This window comes from Helianthus annuus, chromosome 9 (genome assembly GCF_002127325.2).
Source record: "Helianthus annuus cultivar XRQ/B chromosome 9, HanXRQr2.0-SUNRISE, whole genome shotgun sequence".
In the NCBI taxonomy this organism is placed as follows: Eukaryota; Viridiplantae; Streptophyta; class Magnoliopsida; order Asterales; family Asteraceae; genus Helianthus; species Helianthus annuus.
This window is the reverse complement of record NC_035441.2, coordinates 19,075,946-19,099,669: the sequence shown is the minus strand read 5'-3', so window position 1 is coordinate 19,099,669 and position 23,724 is coordinate 19,075,946. Positions and strand designations below refer to the sequence as shown.

The window sequence follows — 23,724 nt, the reverse complement described above, 5'->3', positions numbered from 1 at the left end:
CTTCGGTTTCTAACCATGGTCCAGTTGATATTTTCTTTAGTTATATTAAAGATTGTAAGATGGTTAAAAAGATGGTATGAATGAAAGTAACAGGGGTATATATATAGGTAAGAAGTATGTGGTTAAATGGTAAATTTGTATTAAAAATTAATTATAATTGTTACTTTATGAAATGAATTCATTATAACAAAATTATAAATTTATTTTCTAATAACTATTAATTACAGATTTATTTAAATATGGAGGCGGTAGGTGGATGTTATTAAAGATCTATATATGGACCATTGGTGGGAATTTCTTCATACCACAATAATGTCGTCAAAAGGAAGGCGTCAATCAAGCATTCCAGATTCAGTATAGAACACCGTTTGGCTTACTAGGAATGACGAATCTGTTTATTAGTCACAAAATGTTCTTGAGTTCTACTATGACGATGATAGCCAATTTTGCTATTCAAATTATATGGGGCAAACGCTGTTAGACAGAGAGTGGTGGGTGGAGTTCTAGGCTATTGTGGAAATGGTTTTATGCAAGAAATGGTAATTTTGATTATTTTAAATAATTTATTATTTTTATTATTTATAATTTCTAAATCTGATCAGTTTTAAAAAATTTATAGCATGTCTGTGCATGGTGTAACAAGCTGATACAAGATAGAGAAACTGAAAATCGTCGAGGGACATCTTCATCAGATACTATTCGTTGGACCATTCTCCCCCCAAATTTTTTAAACCTTCTGGCAGAACAGGATCAAGATGCTTACGGATATGCCACTGGCGATGTAGGACCATACCCTGCCTTTTGGAAAGTGGATACGGTAAAAAACAACTTTATAGTGTAAGAATGGCCATGATAGATTATGAACGAAATTGTTTACACTTCATGTCCTTTTCAGGTTTACATACCAGTATCGCAAGACAAAGAAGTCTGGATCACCTTAAAGATAGATATGCACACACTAAATATTACTATATATTTTTACCAATAATTGTGATGCACTTAATTGCGGGGAACGATTCTGCGTTCACAGAAAGATACACCAAAGTCTTGTAGAATTCGAGAGTGTGTTTTTATGGTTTCTCGGTCGTATACAATATTGGGAAAACGCTGGACTAAGTGAGGCTGATGCGTTGGAGTACACCAGGGATGTTGTCTGGCCTACATCCGATCAACGGGTTGGTCGAAATTCGGGTGTGATAGTGTGTATGTTACTGCAAAATCTTGTGCAAAACAGTACACTTCCAAACTGGCAGGAAGGCAACATGCAAGATGCCTATATGAGATACAGAAGATTTATAGCAGATCAACTCTTTGCTGCACGTTTCACACCACTTATTAATTTACTTAATAAATAATGCTTAGAGTAGTTTACATTAATATGCTTAATTTTAATAAAATAGATAGGGTATTCATTTGGCTTAATTACAAAAACTTCTTTAATCATCATCCAAATTGTACGAGGGGAAGGTATTTTGAATTAAGTAATCCTGAAATTCTTCTGCTTCAACTTGGATGGGTGTTGGTTATGTCCTAGAGACGCGGCGGGAAGAACTCTTTGTTTTGGGCGGTTCTAAACAACTAGCACGAGAATGCCTATACGTTTTGCACTTACCGAAATATGTGGGAGTGGGTTCCTCTCCTTGCGATAGGATTCGTTTGTTTTCTTTAGGACGTCCAGCTTGTCGTTTCGTAATATGTGGTGGTTGCAGGTCGGCCAGTCCATCGGGTACTTCCCAGTCTGATTTATGAGGGAGTGGATTTATCTGTTCTTCATACGTGGGTTTATAAACTTCGTTACTGCAACATGACATCATATAATGACCACAATCTAGTTCACCTAAAAATCCGGATACTTCAATAACGTGCCCACAAGGTAACCTAGAAACTTGCCAAAACCTGACAACTGCATGTTCCATTAGAGAAGTCAACTAAACCTCTCTTTCCACTGTCTTCAACGTCAAAACTGTTCAGACCAATTCCAGCAACCATCCACAAACGAGAATTATCTACTTTGGCTTGATTTTTTAGCCCACTTCGTAAGCAAGTGTTTGCCTTGAATTCCCTCGTTCCGACGATCATAGAACCATTTTTGGAAAGATTGTCGAAAAAATTCTGTAAGTTGGGTTATTGGCATTTTTCGGGGATGTTTTGATAAAGAGTTCATAGATTCAGCGCTGTTAGATGTCATGTATTGATATCTTTTGCCAGGACAATGTGCTCTTGACCATTTGTCAAACCCAATTTCTATAAGAATGTCCCGTAATCTTGGAACAGCGGCACATAGTGCGTCGAATGATTCTTGAAAATCAGACATCCTGTAAGATGTGCAAGTCTTCCACCAAAGACTCTCGTATTCCTTTTTTTGTTTCAAGGTAAACGAAGGTTGACCATCAAATGAAGACAACATAACCCGTGAAAGCTTCTTGGAAACACAACCCGTACAGCTAACTATATAGAAGCTGCACGGTCAGAAATGATCGCCAAATCTGGATGCTCGCCGATACAATCTTCCAGGTTTGAAAGGAACCACGTATATGACTCACCGTCTTTAGATTTACCAATGCCATAACCAATAGGCAAAATCTGATTGTTTTCGTCCATGCCAACAACCAAAAACATTGTTCCTTTAAACTCACCCTTCAAGTGGGCCGCATCTATGATAATAAGTGGTCTTAAGTTTCTGAGAAAGCTCAGAATCTGAAAGCAATACAATATTGTTAATTTTTTTTGGTAAAATTTGATTATATTTTAATGTAACATTTAATATAGTGTTTGACTTACCACCGCACCTATGGCGACAAATACCATTTCAAAACGACTTCCAGAATCAGTGCATGAGTGTGTCACTGTTCCTGGATTAGCCTTCTCCAAGTTATAACAGTAGACAGGAAGTTCGGCAAAAGAACTTGCTGAACTTCCCTGCAAAATTCTAATGTGTTACATTTCCCTCGCCATGCTTGCATGTGTGATAAATTTACTTTTTCTTTAATTCTAAAATCCTTTACAATTTCGGTGGAACGGTATATGCGGCCACAATCTTTGAATTGTTCTTTTAATAAGCTACCCACTACCATTGGGTTTTCTTGACGCATGTGTGGATGTGTCTGCATCTTAGAACATGTATGTTAATTGTTAAAATGTTTAACGTAAAAAAACATCACAAGATTCCTGACAAGATGCTTCATAACGAGTTTTGGATGATCTGTCTACTTTATACGAAAAACTTTCGGACTGACACATTTTTCCTAATTCATTTTTCATTTCCTGCTTGTTACGGAAAGTATAACCTATGAAAAACGGGCATTTATTTTCACGAGGACAAAATATCATTATCAGTTAATCCCAATTTATCTTTTGTGTTAAATTCATCCTGAGAAAAAACAAGTTCATTAAGATCGGGACATTTAAAATTGGAAGGACCACAAGAAGATGAACCAACACCAACTTCTTGCACCACATATGATTTAAAAACTCGTAAGGATTTCTTTCCGCAAGATTGAAAAAAAGTTAGATCGGAATCGCCAGTTATATCAACAGGATCGGTAAAAGTTTACATTTTGTAAGATAATCGTGTGTGATGTTTCGAAGACCTGTTAACTCACTAACATTTTTTAAAAACGTGTTATAAGAAATTGTAGTACAACTTTCAAAACCACATCTAAGTGAATCTGCTTGGAGCACGTACTCAAGCTTCGCGTCAATGACTTCCCACTTGCCACCAGAGTAAACCACAAATTTAACTGCCATATGAAAGGAAAAAAATATGCAGATATTAACGGTAAAAGTTGGAGATCAAATTTTGCAAAATTTTATGAGTAATGGTCCCTACAACCCAAAAGACGTGTAATAAATAAATTAAATAAAAGGGAATACTGCCTTTTTCGATAAAGGGTCATAAGACTCCTCATAAGAGTCCATATTGGTTCTAACACGTCACATTATAACTTTTCTAAATAGGATGCGTCACCGACGCATGTTAGGCGTCTCAAGAGGTCTTCAAAAATGGCATATGATGCGTCGGTGGACGCATAAGAAGAGTCACTATGACACCTTCTATACCTGACACGGGAAGCGTCACTGGACGCATAAGAAGAGTCACCATGACGCCTTCTATACCTAACACGGGAAGGGTCGCTGGACGCATAAGAAACTCGGAATAGGCCTTCGATACTTGACACGTGATGCGTCGCTGGATGCACAAGAAGAGTCGAAAAGACGCCTTCGGTACCTGACACGTGATTCGTTGGCGGACGCATCCGAAGAGTCTCAAAGATGCACGAGAGTGGTCTGAGCCAGGCGCATCACACTAAGCCTGACGCAAGCTAAACTGGATGCGTTGAGTGGACGCCTCCAAAGCATCGTTATTTTAATTTCTAATCATTGAGACACGTGTCACTTCTGCATTGGCGGACGCATGAATGAGCCCTGCAGACGCAAAAGGTGTCTCGTAATCGATGATGCGCTGCTCCTCCGACGCATTAGATGGCCAATTTGGTAAGGGGCTGTTTGACAACATCTGAATGGTTAAGTGCTGAACCAGTAAGAGGTCTGAACCATTAAGTGCTGAACTAGTAAGAGGTCTGAACCATTAAGAGCTTGTATATTGCTTAACCGTTCAGAGGCAAATGTCTGACCAATTCAGATTAGAGGTCTTAACCATTCAGACTCTGTATAAATCTTAACCATTCAGAGGCAAATGTCTGAACCCTTCAGACATCTGCTTGTGAAACAAACAGTCTAAATCATTAAGTGCTGAACCAGTTGAGGTCTGAACCATTAAGAGTCTCATTAAGAGGTAAACAAACAGCCCCTAAGTCAACACCATTCTTGGCCATTTTTCGTAAATTCCCCACCCCTAATTTAATTGCAACATTCAATTTTTTTTTCCAACAGTTAATGGTAATATAAATCTAGGGGATGTTTATTTAAGAAGAAAATTAAATTGAGTAAAAAAAGAACAGAGACTATAATTGTAAAACATTAAATAGTTTTTCTCTTATCTCATTTATTATTATCTTTGACTAAATATTTAGTCATAAAGACAATAATCCTCCACACTAAAATTTTTGCCTACATACATCAAAATTTATCCAACACGTTTTGAAATTTATCCTACACATATTGAAATTTATCATACACAGCTCATAATTCATCCTACATACCTCGTAATTTATCCTACACCTTAAATTATTTTTTTTCTTCTTTGAAAAAATATATTTTTTGAAAATAAATTACAAATTTAATGTCATTAGCTATTAAAAAGGAAGACCATCAATTAATGATCTATCTAAGTTTACCAAAATACCCTTACACTAATATTAAATACAAAAATTAAATGAAGTAAAATAAACATTTTTATTGGTTGAAATTTGTTTTTTTTTATTCTTACAAAAAATTCTTCTTATTTGAACACTCCTCTATAAATCTAATGGTAAAAGAATAATTAATGGGAATATTATTTGATAATAATAATATTATTTTCCAAACCACTATAGACAACCATACAATTTCAAATTCTCACACTTTAAATCATCATAAGCTCTAGTGATAATCAAAACACTCCAAGTTCGTTTATTAAAATTGCCCAAATGCAATTTCAACAACTAATGTTTGATCATATTGAGAAAATTGCAATTCAATTATTGGAGCTTCAGACCAAAGACTTGTCAAGTTCTCCGCGACCAAAGGCGAAATACAAATATATAGATAGGGGTCGTGAAGATGGAGTGATCATTTGTGGAACGACTACTTTGCTCCAGAGCCTGTGTTCCTTGAGAATTATTTGATACGCCGATTCCGGATGAGTATACGACTATTTAATCGAATTGTAGAAGGTATAGCTCACCACGCTGAATACTTTACACAAAGATTTGTTGCATTGGGCAAAAAGGGTCTTTCACCTAGACAAAAATGCACAAGTGCCATACCTCAGTTCGTATATGGCACAACATCTGACCTATTCGCTGACTACATACGCATTGGTGTAATGACTGCTATCGATTGCCTACATGAGTTTTGTAGGTGTGTTATAGAAGTTTTTTCGGAAGAATATCTAAGAAGCCAAACCAAAGTGACATCCAATGACTACTATGTTAGGATCTGAGTTTGTTAAACTTGTGAGTTATAGAGATGAAGAACACACAATTTGTAAACTATAATACAAATAATATAAACACACAAGCCAGAAGATATATCAAGACTGTTTCTTTGTTGAAATCCAATTATTACAATTACAACACAATGATTTTACAATCTCCCATCAGCCCGATCACTCACAAATTTGTTCGTACAAAAGTAATGCGTGTGAAGTGATAAATAGATCTCTAATAGGTGAGATCTATTTATACTAAGTACGAAAGGTCTTTTTGCAATCAGTCTGACATCACCCTGGTAGTGACATCTAACATTTCTAACAGAAAATATTCCATATATGTTAGCAAACATTTGCGGAGATCTAACATCTGTTATATTACATGAAAAGGCTGTTCTAAGCTAAGTATTGTTACGCTGAGTAAACCTATGTTCTTCAAACTGTTGTTGGCTTGTGTTAAACATCTGTTTGGCCACAACAGATGTTTGGTTTTCATGATCAGTGCTTTGTTTCAACAGAGCGTTGGCCTTGAACAACGGTTTCTTCATCTTCAACAGTGGTTCCATGGCTTCAAACAGATCTTTGAATGTCTTCAACAGATGTTCTGATTAGTTGTTCAAGATTCACTATCTTTTGGAAGAGAATGCTTCATCAACTATTTATTTCTTGATCAGGAGGTCATGTTTTGGCTTTTGACTGTCATCTGTTCTTTTGTTGGTCCAACAATCTCCCTTAGAACAAATTATGCCAAAACAAATGTTTATTAGATCAATTTTTATTTCTCATCAATTTCTCTCTGATTTGGCGTTTGAACTGGTGCTCAAATTTCATTGGGAGATAGTCGTCTGGACCCTTTTCAAGTTCAAGCCTTAGAAGGACTTGCAGCTCTTCATCCTTGATTCCATAAACATTGTTCACTAAGATCTTTTCAACTTCTCCATTAGCTCTGACAGTTGTAATTAATGGCTTGTCCTATCAGACATCCATTTTAGAATTTTGGAGTTGAATGGATTTCTTGGGGAAAATGTTATTTGATGAGTTGAGGGAAATTGTTTTCCCAAGACTTGACCAAGCAGATCTTCTGGCTTTGCATCTGGATGCCCATATATCAATTCATTACTAATCCCTTCTTTTCTTAATTCATCTTCATACATCCTCGTATCTTCTACAGATATCTCTTTTTCCTTTTTAGGTAGCTTTTTACAACTGAAGAGATATTCTTTGCAGTAGGACGTTCTGAGGGATCAAATAAAGATTTGATGGGGAAGTATATTTCTTCATAGTTTGGTGTTTTATGGATTGAGGGATCCTTGCTCTTAAAACTTCTAATTTCTTGTAATATCTTGGATTGTTGGCTCATCCCATCTCGCCATTGACTGCATAGACCCAAAATATCCAGCTACCATCTCCTCCTTCATTCTTTTCAATTGAAGTGTTTTCTTGCCTATTGGCTTTTTGCTTGCTCTCTCTAGTTGGGGGAGTGGCTTTAATATCAGGATTGAGCTTTAGCTTTTCAATCCTCATAATTTCATCTAGAAGGGCTTATGTAGCCTATCTAGTGAAGTGAGCTCTTGTTGCTTTCTAAGGATTGTTTTTCATAATATACTCCATGTAATCTTCCCTTAGTGCTCTTCTGAGTTCAGGGTCATTTACAGGGCCTTGTGAAGCCTTTTTGCTAACATTTTTGGCAAAATATTCTAATCTGTTCACTTTAGTGAACTCTTCAGAAAGAATTTGTTGAGCCTCTTATCTCCTTTCCCTTTACTTCTTTATACTGCAATCATTTCTGTTTGTTTAAGCTTTGTCTCCAAATATTTTTTGGCATTTGTAGGCTTTGGAAGATCATGTAGAGATGGGAAGGTGAGCTTGTTTGGATCTTTGGTGGAATAGAAAGACTATATCTCTTGTGACACATTTTCTAGTTCCAATGGGTGTCAGAAGATGGTTACGGTTGTGGTGGTTGATGGTAAAATTAATGGAAGAGATGTGATGGAAGGTGTTGTGGTAGTAGTGGTTTTGATATATGATGCTTCAGGTGTTTCTTCATCATCATCCTAGATGATAAATTTTGTTTTTCTGGATCTGGTTTCCAGTGTGATGGTTTTGTTGGTGGTAATGGGATTTTTGTGGATAGTTTTTTTCTTGATAAGAAGACCTGTGGAAGTCTTTTGTGTTTATGGAAGCGTGGGATGTTTAATTTAGCCATTTTAACAAATTTGTTTATAGTCCAAATCTAATTTCCCATATATTAATTTACAAGTTTCTTTTGTGAGTGGTATATATATAGTATTCAATTTTTTACAAGTTTTTAAAAGCTTAGTGTATAGCATACCATTTTCCATATTCCTATTATTTTGTTGAATTAATCCCATATATTAATTTACAAATTTGTTTTGTGAGTGGCATATATTATTCATTTGTTTATAACTCTTTAAAGCTTGGTGTACAAGTTAATCAAGTACCCAATTTTCCATATTCTTATTATTTTAAAGTTTTGAAATGCCAGCAGATGCACCCTTCACAAAAGTAATGGGTCAGTTTGGAAGTTGAACCAAGGCTTCATCAGCTTTGGTTTTGTTCTTTTCTTCCACAGAGTAAACTTCTTGGAATAATCTTTTGTAATCATTAATTTTTGAACCATTTCCCTCAATTTTTGTTGACTTTTTGCCAGTGCTTGAATAAAATCAGATGGTTGACTTTTCTTAATGAGTTGACTTTATGCATGAGGGTATATGTTTGCTCTTGGCTTTTGGGACATTTTTTCTAGCTCATCATACCTCTAAGGTGTTATGTGATAAGCTGGTTGCCCATAACCTCTTGGATACATGTTTGATGATGGAGCATCTGTAACTTGAACTTCCATATGAGTAGGATGCTGGTTCAAAGTTTCTGTGACAACAGTTTGGGCAGATTCAAATTTCTTTTGAGTTGATTGCGGTTTTCTTCTGGGAAAATCAACTTCTCGATCAACATATGCCTTATCTTTCACCCAATTTCTTTTTATGTCATAGGGTTTGAGATAGAAGCACTGTCAGGTCACATGATTATTCTTACCACAGATGGTGCACTCAGATTTTGATTCACAAATGTTGTTACCTCTGTTTGTATTATATTTTTAAGTGAAAACAATCTTTTGCTATATGACTTGTTTTTTTTCACAGAAATCACAGTACAGATTTGTGAAACAGATGTTTGATCATATGTTTGAGAGTGAGTAACAGGAATGACTCTTACTTTTGAAGTGTTGAGGCCATCAGGGTTTGTGAAATCAACTAGTTTGAAGTTTCGAGTACATCATAGTCATCAGACCAAGTAGGTTTAAATTCATATTTTTCTTTTTCATGACTTGGTGATGGATCTGGTGGTTTTTCAAGAATGATCTTTTTACCATCAGGATCAGTGACTTTTACTTGTTTGCCAGCTGAATTGGTTGGAACTACTTCAACCATATGAGAGTCAATGTTTTCATTTTCTTTGGAAGTTTTGTTTTCAGATTCTTGTATCCAATTCCAAATTTTACTCTTGGTTTGTTTGTTAAAAAGCATTTCGAATCCAGCACATAACTCTATCCATTTTTCACAATTAATTTGGGTAGATACAAGCTCCTTTTTGCAACTTTGTTATTTTTCTATCATAGTTTAGAGTTGCTCTTTGGTATTTGACGCTTCATGTTTTAAACCGTTGATTTCCTGGTCCTTTTCAGTTAGTCTGGTTTTAGAATCTCTTTTTTTTTTCAAGAATAATTTCACTAACTCGAACCTTTTCCATAAGGTTTTCATTCACCTCTATGATGTTTACAAATGCAATGATGCATTTGTCTGAACATAATTATTGAATATGAGGTGATACCTTGGAAGCAGCTTCTTCTACACAATCATGAAGACAATCAGTGGAACTTTTGAGGTGATCTTCTTTCATTATTTCTGCTTAGCCTTCCTCCACAAACAGTTTTTTGCTCTAGTCTTTCTGCATTTCACAAACAAAACTTTCACCAACAGTCTTTTTCTTCTCTTGATCAACTTCATCTGAAATACATTCAAGTGCCATAAAGCAAAAATTTTCATGTAAGCTTTGTTTTTTGGCTTCTGCAGGTGCAAAAGAAGGAGTAGCTGGAGGTGCTTGAACATGTGCAACATGCATTTGAACATATAAAACCTAGGGAACAGGTGTTGCATGAATATATTGCACAAGCACAAGGTTCATGCTTTGTGCAAAATGGGCAGTGTTTTGTATATTTGGTCAAGGGGTATTGTCGGTATTTTGATAAAAATGTTGTTGATTGTTTGATTGAGATCTTTGATTTGGATATGTTATCACAGGTGTATAGTTGTTTGTTTGACTTCTGCATTCTCTTGCAAAATGACCTGATCTATAGCATTTGAAATAGTTTATCTTTGATTTATGCAACCCAACCCTTGACCTGCCATTTAACCCTGGATATTTCCTACCAGTAATTTTATAAAACTTGTTTGCTCTAAAACTAAGTAGTGCCACTTGGTGAAAATTATCCATCTGCTCAAGATTCGTAGGATCAATATGCTTCAAATCATCAAGAACAAAGGATATATTATCAGAATTATTGATGTGAAAGGACAGTTTGAGGAATATTGATCAGAGTATATGCCAGTTGATATATCAATATAATGGTCATAACCCCCCCCCCCCGATCATTTGATATCCCTAGTGATGATCCTTCTTGACTTAGAAGTGCCGTGTTGCCAAAGACATAATCGTCAGACACTTTCTCAGTTTCTTAGAGCTTCTCTTTCTAGACAAGCTCTCTTTCAAACGTTAAGAGCTTTCCATGAAGCTGACTCAATGTCATATCCTTAAAATCAGGAGTTGTTCTCATCATAATTGCTATTATATCCCACTTTATAGGCAGTGATCTAAAAAATCTGTTACGTAAAAGTTGATTTTGAAAATTCTTTGTTTACCAACTTAAGTTCACTTGTTAGACAAGACAATATTTCAAACTGTTGTGTAAGGGTTTCTCCCTTAACATGAATGAAAGTCTCATATCGTTGGTCAAGAATTTCTCGAGTGTTCTTGATAACAACTTCTGTCCCACCAAACTGTTCCTTCAATGCATCCCACAACTCTTTAGCACTGTTACAATGTAACAGGTCGGCGTAGATTTCATTTGGCAGAGCGATGGCCACAATGATAAAGGCCTTTGCATCTAGCTCAAAATTTTGAAAATCTTGCTCTGAGTAATTTTCAGGCTTCTTTGGCTCTTGAACATTCGGGATGTGAGGCTTGTTGAGCAAGCATGTGAGCCATCATACATTGCCAGATATTATACTCAGATCTAACAAGCATATGAGGCTTGTTGCTGAAGCCAATATTATAGGGATAATTTTGTGCCATTTTTTTGTTCTTTTGAAGAAAAACAGAGTATGTATAAAATACTTTTGAATTTTACACTCTACAACTCCGAGTTATGAATAGATTGGTTATTTATGCGAGATGATCTTTGTATATTAAAATGACTGTGAAATCAAGTTTAATGTGACTAAGCTCTGCTCTGATACCAGTTGTTAGGATATGAGTTTGTTAAACTTATGAATTATAGAGATAAAGAACAAACAATTTGTAAATCGTAATGCAAATAATATAAACACACAAGCCGAAAGATAGATCAAGACTGCTTTTTTTATTGAAATCCAATGATTACAATTACAACATAATAATCATACAATCTCCCCCTCAGCCTGATCACTCACAAATTTCTTCGAACAAAAGGAATGTGTGTGAAGTGATAAATAGATCTCTAACAAGTGAGATCTATGTGACAACCCTCACAATTCCAGGTATCTGTACGAACTAATTAATATTTAATTAGTGCTTGATTACAATTGTGATTAAACTGCTTTCTGTCTTCTGATGCATACATACTCATGCATCACATTTTATACTGTCACTCTATTATTTACACACAAACATTAGTGGCAAACTTGATGCACAAAGCACAGTTAGCACAGTGAGCGGATAACCCAGAAACATGCTGACAATGCCAGCACCTAGACAGACAATATTTTTGAGGCTATTATGAGCCAGGAATAGAATACTACACTAGTAGGGAGTGTAGGGAGGTGAGGACCATAAAACTGCGTCACTAGGTGATAGTTATAGTGTCCGGAAGTGCCTAAAACATACTTTAAGTGCAAAATTCTGCACTAAATACCAAAATTCAGCATTTAACAATGCTAGTAAAGTGCAAAAACTTGGCAAAGTAATCCTAGACACTTTCCAAAATGTTGGGAATTTAATGTGTCACTAAAAACAATATAAAAGACACTTTAAAGCTTTATTTAGCACTTTAACGGATCAACATCCAACCAAACAACCGGACTTTACCCAGAACATAAAAATATTGCCAAACACATTGTTTTTACTTTTCTGAGCTAGTTAAGGTCCCCGAACACCCTAACACACCTTATATTACATAACCCACTTATACACTAACTAAACATCATTAGATCTTAACTAAAGTGTTACTAGATCATCACCACCCAACCCCATACCCCCCCCCCACACACACACTCGACGATCACCACAAGGGTGACCCACCCTTGCTTTTGATTATTATATTTGTAAATGTTGGATGGTTAGGGACACTTTATATGGTGGTTAATGAAGAAACTTGGTTTATAAATAAGATTAAAGGTTCCTCACTTTCATTTCAAACACCCAACATCACACAAGCTCTCTCTCCTTCCTCCTCCATCATTCACGGCCGCCACCACCACACCACACTACCACCCCCTTCAAGCCTTGTTCAAGCCATCTACATACATACAAAGGTGCAAGGAGTCCTACAACTTAGCTTGGTGCACTCGGAAGCTCAAGGACCACCCTAGTTTTCTTTTATCCACCACTTTTACGCTTTGTTTCTCCCCTAGCCTTGTGCTAGTAGTAAGTGCTCTAAAACTTCATTTTGTTCTTATTTTTAGTAGTTAATAGATGATTGAATGGTGAAATATTGAGAACACTAATGAACATAAACTAATCTTGAAACATAAAGTGATAAAGAATAGATGTATGGTTAAATCATGTAGATCTTGTGTAGTTATGATATTTGGATGTTGTTTGTTAATAGAAGTAGGATGGATCATCATCTAGACATGCTAGATCATGTTCAAGAACATGAACTAGTAAGATGTAAATGTTAGAAATATGAAGGATGATGAAACCATCCATACATGAACCTTGAACTTGAATAAATACAAGTTTTCTTGAAAAATAAAGATGTAAACTTGTAGATCTAAAGATCTACAAGTGGGTTTTCGAAAGAACTAAGTGAAAAATACTAGTTTTGTTAAAACCCGGATCTTGTATGAACTAAATACATTTTTAGTAAGTAAACAAGTGTATGAACACTTGTGTAACAAGAAAATTCCACAAAGAAATATTTTTGAAAATCATGACTAGAAGTTGTGAGAATGCATATTCTTTAAAAATAAAGTTTTTAAGAAACTAAACTTATTTTTAAAGATAACAAGACCTACTAAGCATGTTAGTAACTCACTACATATTTTTACAAACTTTCAAGTTCATGAGTTTATGGTTCATGTTCATTTTTGTCAAGTTTGGTGATTAAAGATTGTATAGTGTTGATTGTTGATTGTTTGATTGATTTTACAAAAGAAAATGATATGCTAAAAAGCATGGACACCTCCATTTACAGAGGAAACTCTGGCGAATTTTTTTCTAGAGTTACAACACTTAGAAATATTTTTCTAACAAGCGTTTACGAATATATTTTAACTTGGTTTTCAAAATAAACTTCGCCATGATTTTTATTACAAAAATACCAAGTGCCGGAGGTGGATTTTCGTAAATGAAATTTGTTAAATATATATTTAGAATATATATTTTATAATAAAAAGCTTGTGTGATTGCTTGTTTATTTTGTGAACTAGATATATTATTTTTAGGGTAAAAATAATATAACTTGAAAACACTACGAAATTACAACTCCAAAATAATACCAACGCTCTCACAAAATAAATATTTTAATTACACAAGTATTGTTACAACGCGACATGTTAAAACGTAACTTATGCATATTTTAGAAAAATACTTTTATTCGTATATTTTGGTAGAATATTATTTTGGAGAAACTCACGAAATAAAATATAATATTTTTGGAAAAAATATATATATTTTGGAATTTAAAACATTTTAGACAAGTGATTAAAATATATTTTTCAAGTGAGACTTAAAAATATATTTTCGGAAATTATAAGTATACATGTATTATTACCCCCATCCTTGGGAAGGAAATACGAATATAAAATAAATAAGAAGTGTGAATACGGAATAGTTACCTAACTATTTTACCAAAAACGTTAAACCCTAAGCCAAGGCACGGCCCATCCGTCTAATAGGAATTAGTACGTGTAGGTCGTCACGCAGCAGATAGAGTTGGAGATTGACGTTTCTGGATACGCACTTCTGTGAGTTCATGTCCCGCTTTTCTCTTTACTGTTTTCAGTTTTATACTTCGGGGGTGAAATACATGCGACAATTATTACAAACTTTTATTACATGGTATGGTTAGCGTAGGGAGGGTTTATACTACTAGATCATGTGAGGGGTGGGCAATAACACTTGAGGCCATTAATCCTCTTTGTTAGGACCGAGGGACACAAGAGTGACAGATCTATTCGGGTGTAGCGAGCCCACACCCATGAGGCCGGGGCGGCCCATAGAGGTGATTGTGTCTTTCAGCCGAAGCCCGGTAACATATTTGCTAGGTTTGAGTTTCCCTGCACTTCTCACACATACCAGTGGCTTTGCAACCCTTTGGTGATCTCTTTTCCTTATTGCTACATACCAGGGACTTTTATACATACTTTAAAGGTTTATACACACTCACTTTTACATGAACTCGCTCAACTTTTTGTTGATTTTTCAAACTACATGTATTTCAGGAAATTAGTGGATCTGGCACGGTATGCTTCATGTCAAGCTGCGTAGGTGTAACGCCCACTTTTTCACATTCAAAAATAATAGTAACCACATACTAATTTTTAACAAAAATTGGGCATGACCCGTTCATACTATATACAATTCCCTGCTTTTAGCAATCACCATTCAAACTAAATTCTATGACGCGTTTCAAAAGACATATAAGTTGTAACCATACAAGATTCCATCAAAAGTGTTTTGTCCGAACTACCAAAAATTAAGATTTAAAAATCCTAATTTACTTACGAGACATCTTAGACATAAACTTAACATTTACATTATGAAAGTGTTTTGACCCATTTACAAAGACGACTAAACCGGAAGCGCATAAAGGGCGATGTGGTGTGTTCGATCCAAGCTCGCCATTATCAAGAGTGAGATTCACCTACATCCATAACACAAACTTACAAGTTAGTTTGGTTAAAAACATATTACTAATACAATTTGCTTTTCTTCATTATTTGACCCGTTACGGGGTCATTATATTTTTACATCTTTTCATTCAAATTTCTCATATGACAACTCCGTTTAATGGATATAGCACCATCTTAGTTTCCATCATCATAAATCATTTTATTTTGTCCGACCCGTTCTCACGGATCATATTTATTCTTACTTTTCAATTTTCCTTGCTTCACTAGTTCGACTTATAAAAAGTCATCGCTAGTTGTCTTAACTTCATAACATATTCATCTTACTTGACTCGTAGTTACATCACCATGAACACCTCATTCTCATACTTTAGACCCATTTATACGGGTCGTCAATAGACTTTTCCCTTTTTCTACTAACAAATCGCATTAAGACATTTTACTATAAATTTCCACATAAAACATCGAACAATTATTTACAAGAGAACTAACACAAAATCTACATTCTACATGAGCGAAGTTCATATGAACTTACCGGAGTCGTGCGCTCCTATTGCCTTTGCTTGGTTTGATTCCCCTCCTTTCCTCGACCCTATAAGGTGCATCACATATACGTTTAGCTTTCGCGTTATACATCACTTACACACATTTACATCATTTACCATAACGCTCATTACTCACATTTATGTTTCATACCATCATTAGATCATCAATACTTCAATTTCTCATGTTCATACATAACCAATTCAACTCAAGCATTTCATCGAACACCTTATGTGCGTACTACTTAACTAGCACAATGTATAAGCATATTAAGCACATTCCTACCAAATCCTTCTAAAATCATGGCAATACATCATAAACACATAAATTCTTCGAATATTCAGATTTCTTTAACATCAATAAGCATAATTCAAGTTCATATATCATACTACATCTATCATTACTTCAAAACTTTCATAAATTTCATGTGGGTTTCATACATAAATGGGTTTACATGAAAACCATCAATATAATCCGAATTTCATACTTCATTCAAGTCTTATGGACTAATTGTAACCTTCTACCATCAATATTCTTACATACATTCACGAATTATCAAAGACCCATTAAATCAAACATAACTAAAACACCAATTTCGACTTACTTGATGTTGGAGATACTTAAGTGATCGACATTCCTAGTTCATGCATTCGATTAGCCTTCAATTTCCCTTTCAATTTGATGGATTCTATGTTGTTAGGGTTTGGTTCTTCCTAGCTCCCTCCTTCTCTCGATCGTACATAACCCAGAACCAAGCACTGACCTTTTTTTTTTATTAAACTTCATTCCACATTTACACATTCAGCCCTTTGTCTTTAAAGTGTGTTCATTTTGTTATTTCCCATACTAACTTGGTCACTCCCCTTTTGGTTAACTTAGTTACATAACTATATTTTAAACTTACCATTATTTTCTTACGGTACTAACCCATACTTACCGTTTTCTATTACTTAAACATCACGAACTTATTATTATAATATAACATATGAGATTTGGGGTGTTACAGTAGGAATAATGATGTCATCCGAGTTTAGGAAGTGTGACCTTTGCCTGGACGGGTTACAAGTCTTAAACTGTGATTTCATTTCAAGTCTTTTGTTGTGTCGTATGAACAAGTTTTTAATTATGTCATGGTGGTATGTCGTTTCATGTGTCAACTTTTAAAACAATGTTGTTGTGTGTTTACTTTTGAAAACTTGATGAATGGATGAACATCATGGTTTTATTTTCATATAACATTGTTGTGATTATGCTATGGTATTAAGAAGTCACACCAAATAAACCCACGCTTCCGCAAAGCCAGGGTGTGACAGCTTGGTATCAGAGCATCGATCATAGCGAACTAGGATTCTTTCTCGAGTCTAGACTATGATCACTAGGGCTCTCACGAAAACATTTTTACATTGCATACACTAAAACATCCAGATCCAGGTCACAAAACATTTTTACAAATAAAAGGCACAAAAACTCTTTTTTTTTCAAAAAAAAAAAATTGTAGTTCAGTCTTAGAGGCTTAGAGGCTGAGGGAGTTCGGTCTTAGAGACTGAGGGAGTATAGCCTTAGAGGCTGGGGAGGTTCAGCCTTAGAGGCTGAGAGAGGTTCTTGTTGTTAGGGTTTGGTTCTTCCTAGCTCCCTCCTTCTCTCGATCGTACATAACCCAGAACCAAGCACTGACCTTTTTTTTTATTAAACTTCATTCCACATTTACACATTCAGCCCTTTGTCTTTAAAGTGTGTTCATTTTGTTATTTCCCATACTAACTTGGCCACTCCCCTTTTGGTTAACTTAGTTACATAACTATATTTTAAACTTACCATTATTTTCTTACGGTACTAACCCATACTTACCGTTTTCTATTACTTAAACATCACGAACTTATTATTATAATATAACATATGAGATTTGGGGTGTTACAAGTCTACCCCCCCTTAAAGAAGGTTTCGTCCCCGAAACCTGGATACATACATTCTGACGAATTTATCTGTATCCTTTCGCAATTACATACCTCGAACCTCGATAACATGCTTTCTTTCGATCATCCCTCGTGATGAATCGGTCATTACTACTCTAAACTTGTCTAATACATTTGGTAATTCAATCTTATATGAATCAAAGCTATCCTATTACATTATTTCATGATTATCGTTCAACTGTTCAAGCTGATTTCTCAAAACTTATCTGTCAGATTATTCATTCCCGCATACCTCTAACATCCACTCAGGGGAAATAATTATCATAATATTCATACTTGTTCAATCCTATTCATTCATTTAAAATCACAAATCAAACATCATTCAATAGTTTCTAACTATTCAGCTTCTAAATACTCCCCATACTTCTAGGGCCAATATCAAGCAAAATTTCTTTCATGTCAATTGCTTGATAGTTCTTTTCATACTTTTCTTGCGACACCTACGTGTGATCTCTACCCGAGACCAATATTTCTTTCATTGATGATTTATCATATCTACATGGTTAACCGCAATTTAATGCATACATTTATACTTGTCAGGTGTATACCAACTTGCTCTAACTTCTCTACTGACTACCCCTTGATTACAAGGGCCAACATAAGGCTTTAATCACGCTATCAATATAATCGAGTAATCAATATTTACATTTGTGTATCTCATATTACACTCGAAGTGTCATACGCAACTATACTTGTCATCACATTCCATAGCCGTCGTACATACGTCATTCCTTCTAGCAATTGTAATGCTAAGGCAATTACCTAACAAGCTCTCACATACACTTAAGTCGTTCCAAAAGATTTGCTAATGCATCCTAATTATAATCTCCATATAAGACACGTATGTACAGACTTATGTACATACTCACTCCTACTCATGATTACTTACAAGTTTCAGCTATTGAAATGTAATTAAAACTATACATACTGGCCCACATACTTAATTCAATTCCCCGCATACTCACTTAAACACCCCATTCTTACTCACGCTTCATAAACTTTTTTTTTTTTTTAACTTTCGGGTACGTTTCGAATCTTAAAAAAAATGAGTTCCATACTCACCCGTAACTTATTAAGCTATTTGGTAGGGCTGCAGTACATTATAGATGCTTATCGGGGCTTGGGATGGGTTCACGAGGTCCGAAATCAAAGAAAAATGCAGGAATGCATAACTTTACATTTTGTACTTGACCTCCACCGTAAGCTACGGTGGTGCCCATATCAGCTTTCCATTTTAATACCAAAACTCTCATAACTCGTTCGTTTTGCATCCGTTTCACTTGAAATTTGTTTCTAATTGTCTGTAAAACATTTCCCTACATAAGTGACTAAAGATCCTTAACCCGGGTCTTTATTCTTTACGAATTTCATTATCGTTACATTACCTTTGCGCATTTATTCGACCCGTTTTATTTCAATAACTTACCTTCGTCTTAGAATTCTACCTTCGTCTAACAAGGTCAATATTTATCTTAATACCCTCATTCATTACACAACCTTACATGATTTCTCCACATTCATAAACATGAAAATTCTATATACATACTAAGAAGTGAATCAGAATCATTTACCTTTAGCATCCATGTTCATTCATTTTTTTTCCTCGTTGTTACCTCTTGACCCGTTAGCCATCCATGCTTGAGTAAATCGTCAAGATTTCCATCCTTACATATCACTACACTCATTACACGGTTAGCATATGTCGGCATACACACAAAAAAAAGTCATTTTTTTCTTTTTCATTCATACATTACCTAACTTTAGTTAGTCAATTGCAACATATATAAAACATATACTAATAACCGCTTCATTCCAAATCTACATAACCTAATGATCATCATTCACAACACATCAATCATCTAATACATAGCACATTAACTTTCTATTTCAACATATGTGTCTAAGAGTCAATGCATGATGATCACACATTGTTGACTTTAAAAGTCAACTGCCCTATCCATGTACTTTCGAATTATGTACATAAATCCATCTTAAAACGGTAGACCATATTAATAACATTGTATGCATTTCATACTCATACTACATGACATATACATCTACATGGTCACCTAGTTATATCTACATATCCACACACGATTCGTTCCGTCTACACTAGCATTCTCCTACTTAAGACCAACATCATTTGAGTTTACTCTCTTTCGTCCGTCATTTACGTTAAGCATTTTCTACATTCATTACTTCATATACTTTCCATGTCATCTCAAGTTACATTCATGCATTCATACTCATATTTCAATAACTTTCATTTCACTTGTACATCAACATCGGTCACGATAGGCTATATCAGGCATGCCTTTCGTTCATAAGGGAATAGAATCACTCATCCTTCTTACTTACTTCCTCGCACTATCCGCTACTCGGAACATATTTTGTTAACAATTTCTTCGTTTTCATCAGCCATCTACTATATCATTCGAGATCATTATTAAAATTTATTCTTTGGTCATGTTCACTTCATTCTAGCATTTTAAATTTTTATACTTTCCTTTCTTTTCTTTCATACTAGGTGTCAACGGTCCTTTATAACCACACCACATACCTCTCATCATAGGGTTGATAAACTCAACTAGAACTTCATTCACAACCTTCCAATCATATACGTTCTTACTTCGAAACATTTCGACATGACCCGGTTGACATTTAGAGGATCCTAATTATCATAGGTTGCATTTTCGGAAACTTAACGAAACTATTGGATTTGCCTTAAGAAATATTCTACAACATAGTTTAGGAAATATGTTACTATGCCTAACTTATTTCAATGACTTTCATTCTCTTACTTATCACGCATTCGTTAATTTCATACACTTTTCACTTTCATTATATGTTACTTCGTGCCATCATGCTTACGTCTCATTGACCTTTGTCCTTTTAATTATGGTTATCATGCTTTTATTTCATAATTCTGGGTGTTATTAGCCTCTTAGTGACCATAACGCATTCCTTTCATCATCCTCGATGTTAACGGCTATTCCGTGCCCACACCGCATACCATTCATCATTCTCGGTGTTAGCGGTCACTTCGTGACCACACCGTATACCATTCATCATTCTTGGTGTTAACGGCCACTTCGTGACCACACCGCATACCTTTCGTTATAGGGTATCATCTTTACCATTATCATTGGCAATATCATTATCATCATCATCAACGTCATTAATTGCTAAGATATGCATACTTTCTTAAAGTTCATTCTTACATCCATGTACTATACTTTTTCCATCAATTTATAATCATACATCAACTAATTCGACGACCCCTTTTTCTATCATACACTACTCCCTAGAAGTTTATTACGATCTTTAGATGCGTTTTACGACATTCGGAAGTCCGGGATACATCACACAAGTCAACCAAGAAAAATCAGAAAAACGAACCCAGGGAATGGCGTCGGTGACGGCCCTCCCTGGCGTCGGCGACGCAAAGCCAAAAGTGGCATCGGTTACAAAACGCGTAGGCAGTGGGTTTGGGCGTCGGACCTTCTGGTTCATTTAAGAGGGCGTCGGCGACGGGCAGAATGGGCGTCGGCGACGGGTTGCCGACTGCCCAAAACGCTGCTGAATATATATATATATTTTTACCCATTTCGACCCGTTCCCGAGTACCGTAACACCCGAACTTTCCCCCGGGCTTCCAGAATTACCATTTCCAGGCATTACCCATAGCAAAACTCCACATCCCTTCCCTTAACCATTTCCGATAAAATGAAACTTAGAAATCATAATACTAAATTCGTACCTTAACCGCGTCTTGGAGCGAACACACACCATATCTTGAGCTTTCGGTTTGAGTCCGAGCACCCTATCCCGTGCCCGAATCCCTCAAACCTCGGCTCTGATACCAACTTGTAACGCCCACTTTTTCACATTCAAAAATAATAGTAACCACATACTAATTTTTAACAAAAATTGGGCATGACCCGTTCATACTATATACAATTCCCTGCTTTTAGCAATCACCATTCAAACTAAATTCTATGACGCGTTTCAAAAGACATATAAGTTGTAACCATACAAGATTCCATCAAAAGTGTTTTGTCCGAACTACCAAAAATTAAGATTTAAAAATCCTAATTTACTTACGAGACATCTTAGACATAAACTTAACATTTACATTATGAAAGTGTTTTGACCCATTTACAAAGACGACTAAACCGGAAGCGCATAAAGGGCGATGTGGTGTGTTCGATCCAAGCTCGCCATTATCAAGAGTGAGATTCACCTACATCCATAACACAAACTTACAAGTTAGTTTGGTTAAAAACATATTACTAATACAATTTGCTTTTCTTCATTATTTGACCCGTTACGGGGTCATTATATTTTTACATCTTTTCATTCAAATTTCTCATATGACAACTCCGTTTAATGGATATAGCACCATCTTAGTTTCCATCATCATAAATCATTTTATTTTGTCCGACCCGTTCTCACGGATCATATTTATTCTTACTTTTCAATTTTCCTTGCTTCACTAGTTCGACTTATAAAAAGTCATCGCTAGTTGTCTTAACTTCATAACATATTCATCTTACTTGACTCGTAGTTACATCACCATGAACACCTCATTCTCATACTTTAGACCCATTTATACGGGTCATCAATAGACTTTTCCCTTTTTCTACTAACAAATCGCATTAAGACATTTTACTATAAATTTCCACATAAAACATCGAACAATTATTTACAAGAGAACTAACACAAAATCTACATTCTACATGAGCGAAGTTCATATGAACTTACCGGAGTCGTGCGCTCCTATTGCCTTTGCTTGGTTTGATTCCCCTCCTTTCCTCGACCCTATAAGGTGCATCACATATACGTTTAGCTTTCGCGTTATACATCACTTACACACATTTACATCATTTACCATAACGCTCATTACTCACATTTATGTTTCATACCATCATTAGATCATCAATACTTCAATTTCTCATGTTCATACATAACCAATTCAACTCAAGCATTTCATCGAACACCTTATGTGCGTACTACTTAACTAGCACAATGTATAAGCATATTAAGCACATTCCTACCAAATCCTTCTAAAATCATGGCAATACATCATAAACACATAAATTCTTCGAATATTCAGATTTCTTTAACATCAATAAGCATAATTCAAGTTCATATATCATACTACATCTATCATTACTTCAAAACCTTCATAAATTTCATGTGGGTTTCATACATAAATGGGTTTACATGAAAACCATCAATATAATCCGAATTTCATACTTCATTCAAGTCTTATGGACTAATTGTAACCTTCTACCATCAATATTCTTACATACATTCACGAATTATCAAAGACCCATTAAATCAAACATCACTAAAACACCAATTTCGACTTACTTGATGTTGGAGATACTTAAGTGATCGACATTCCTAGTTCATGCATTCGATTAGCCTTCAATTTCCCTTTCAATTTGATGGATTCTATGTTGTTAGGGTTTGGTTCTTCCTAGCTCCCTCCTTCTCTCGATCCTACATAACCCAGAACCAAGCACTGACCTTTTTTTTATTAAACTTCATTCCACATTTACACATTCAGCCCTTTGTCTTTAAAGTGTGTTCATTTTGTTATTTCCCATACTAACTTGGTCACTCCCCTTTTGGTTAACTTAGTTACATAACTATATTTTAAACTTACCATTATTTTCTTATGGTACTAACCCATACTTACCGTTTTCTATTACTTAAACATCACGAACTTATTATTATAATATAACATATGAGATTTGGGGTG

At 35.3% G+C, this 23,724-nt stretch overlaps 2 long non-coding RNA genes across 2 annotated transcripts; both read right to left on the bottom strand.

The window, feature by feature from the left end:
- Positions 1 to 15,229: 15,229 nt before the first annotated feature.
- LOC110874188 lies at positions 15,230 to 16,730 on the bottom strand. The gene is made up of 3 exons (XR_002555718.2): positions 16,586 to 16,730; positions 15,974 to 16,030; positions 15,230 to 15,452 (listed from the first exon to the last, which is right to left on the bottom strand). It is a non-coding gene; the product is annotated as an uncharacterized LOC110874188 (long non-coding RNA).
- A 5,244-nt stretch (positions 16,731 to 21,974) lies between these two features.
- LOC110874189 lies at positions 21,975 to 23,474 on the bottom strand. Its single transcript, XR_002555719.2, has 3 exons — positions 23,331 to 23,474; positions 22,719 to 22,775; positions 21,975 to 22,197 (listed from the first exon to the last, which is right to left on the bottom strand). It is a non-coding gene; the product is annotated as an uncharacterized LOC110874189 (long non-coding RNA).
- Positions 23,475 to 23,724: the final 250 nt, after the last annotated feature.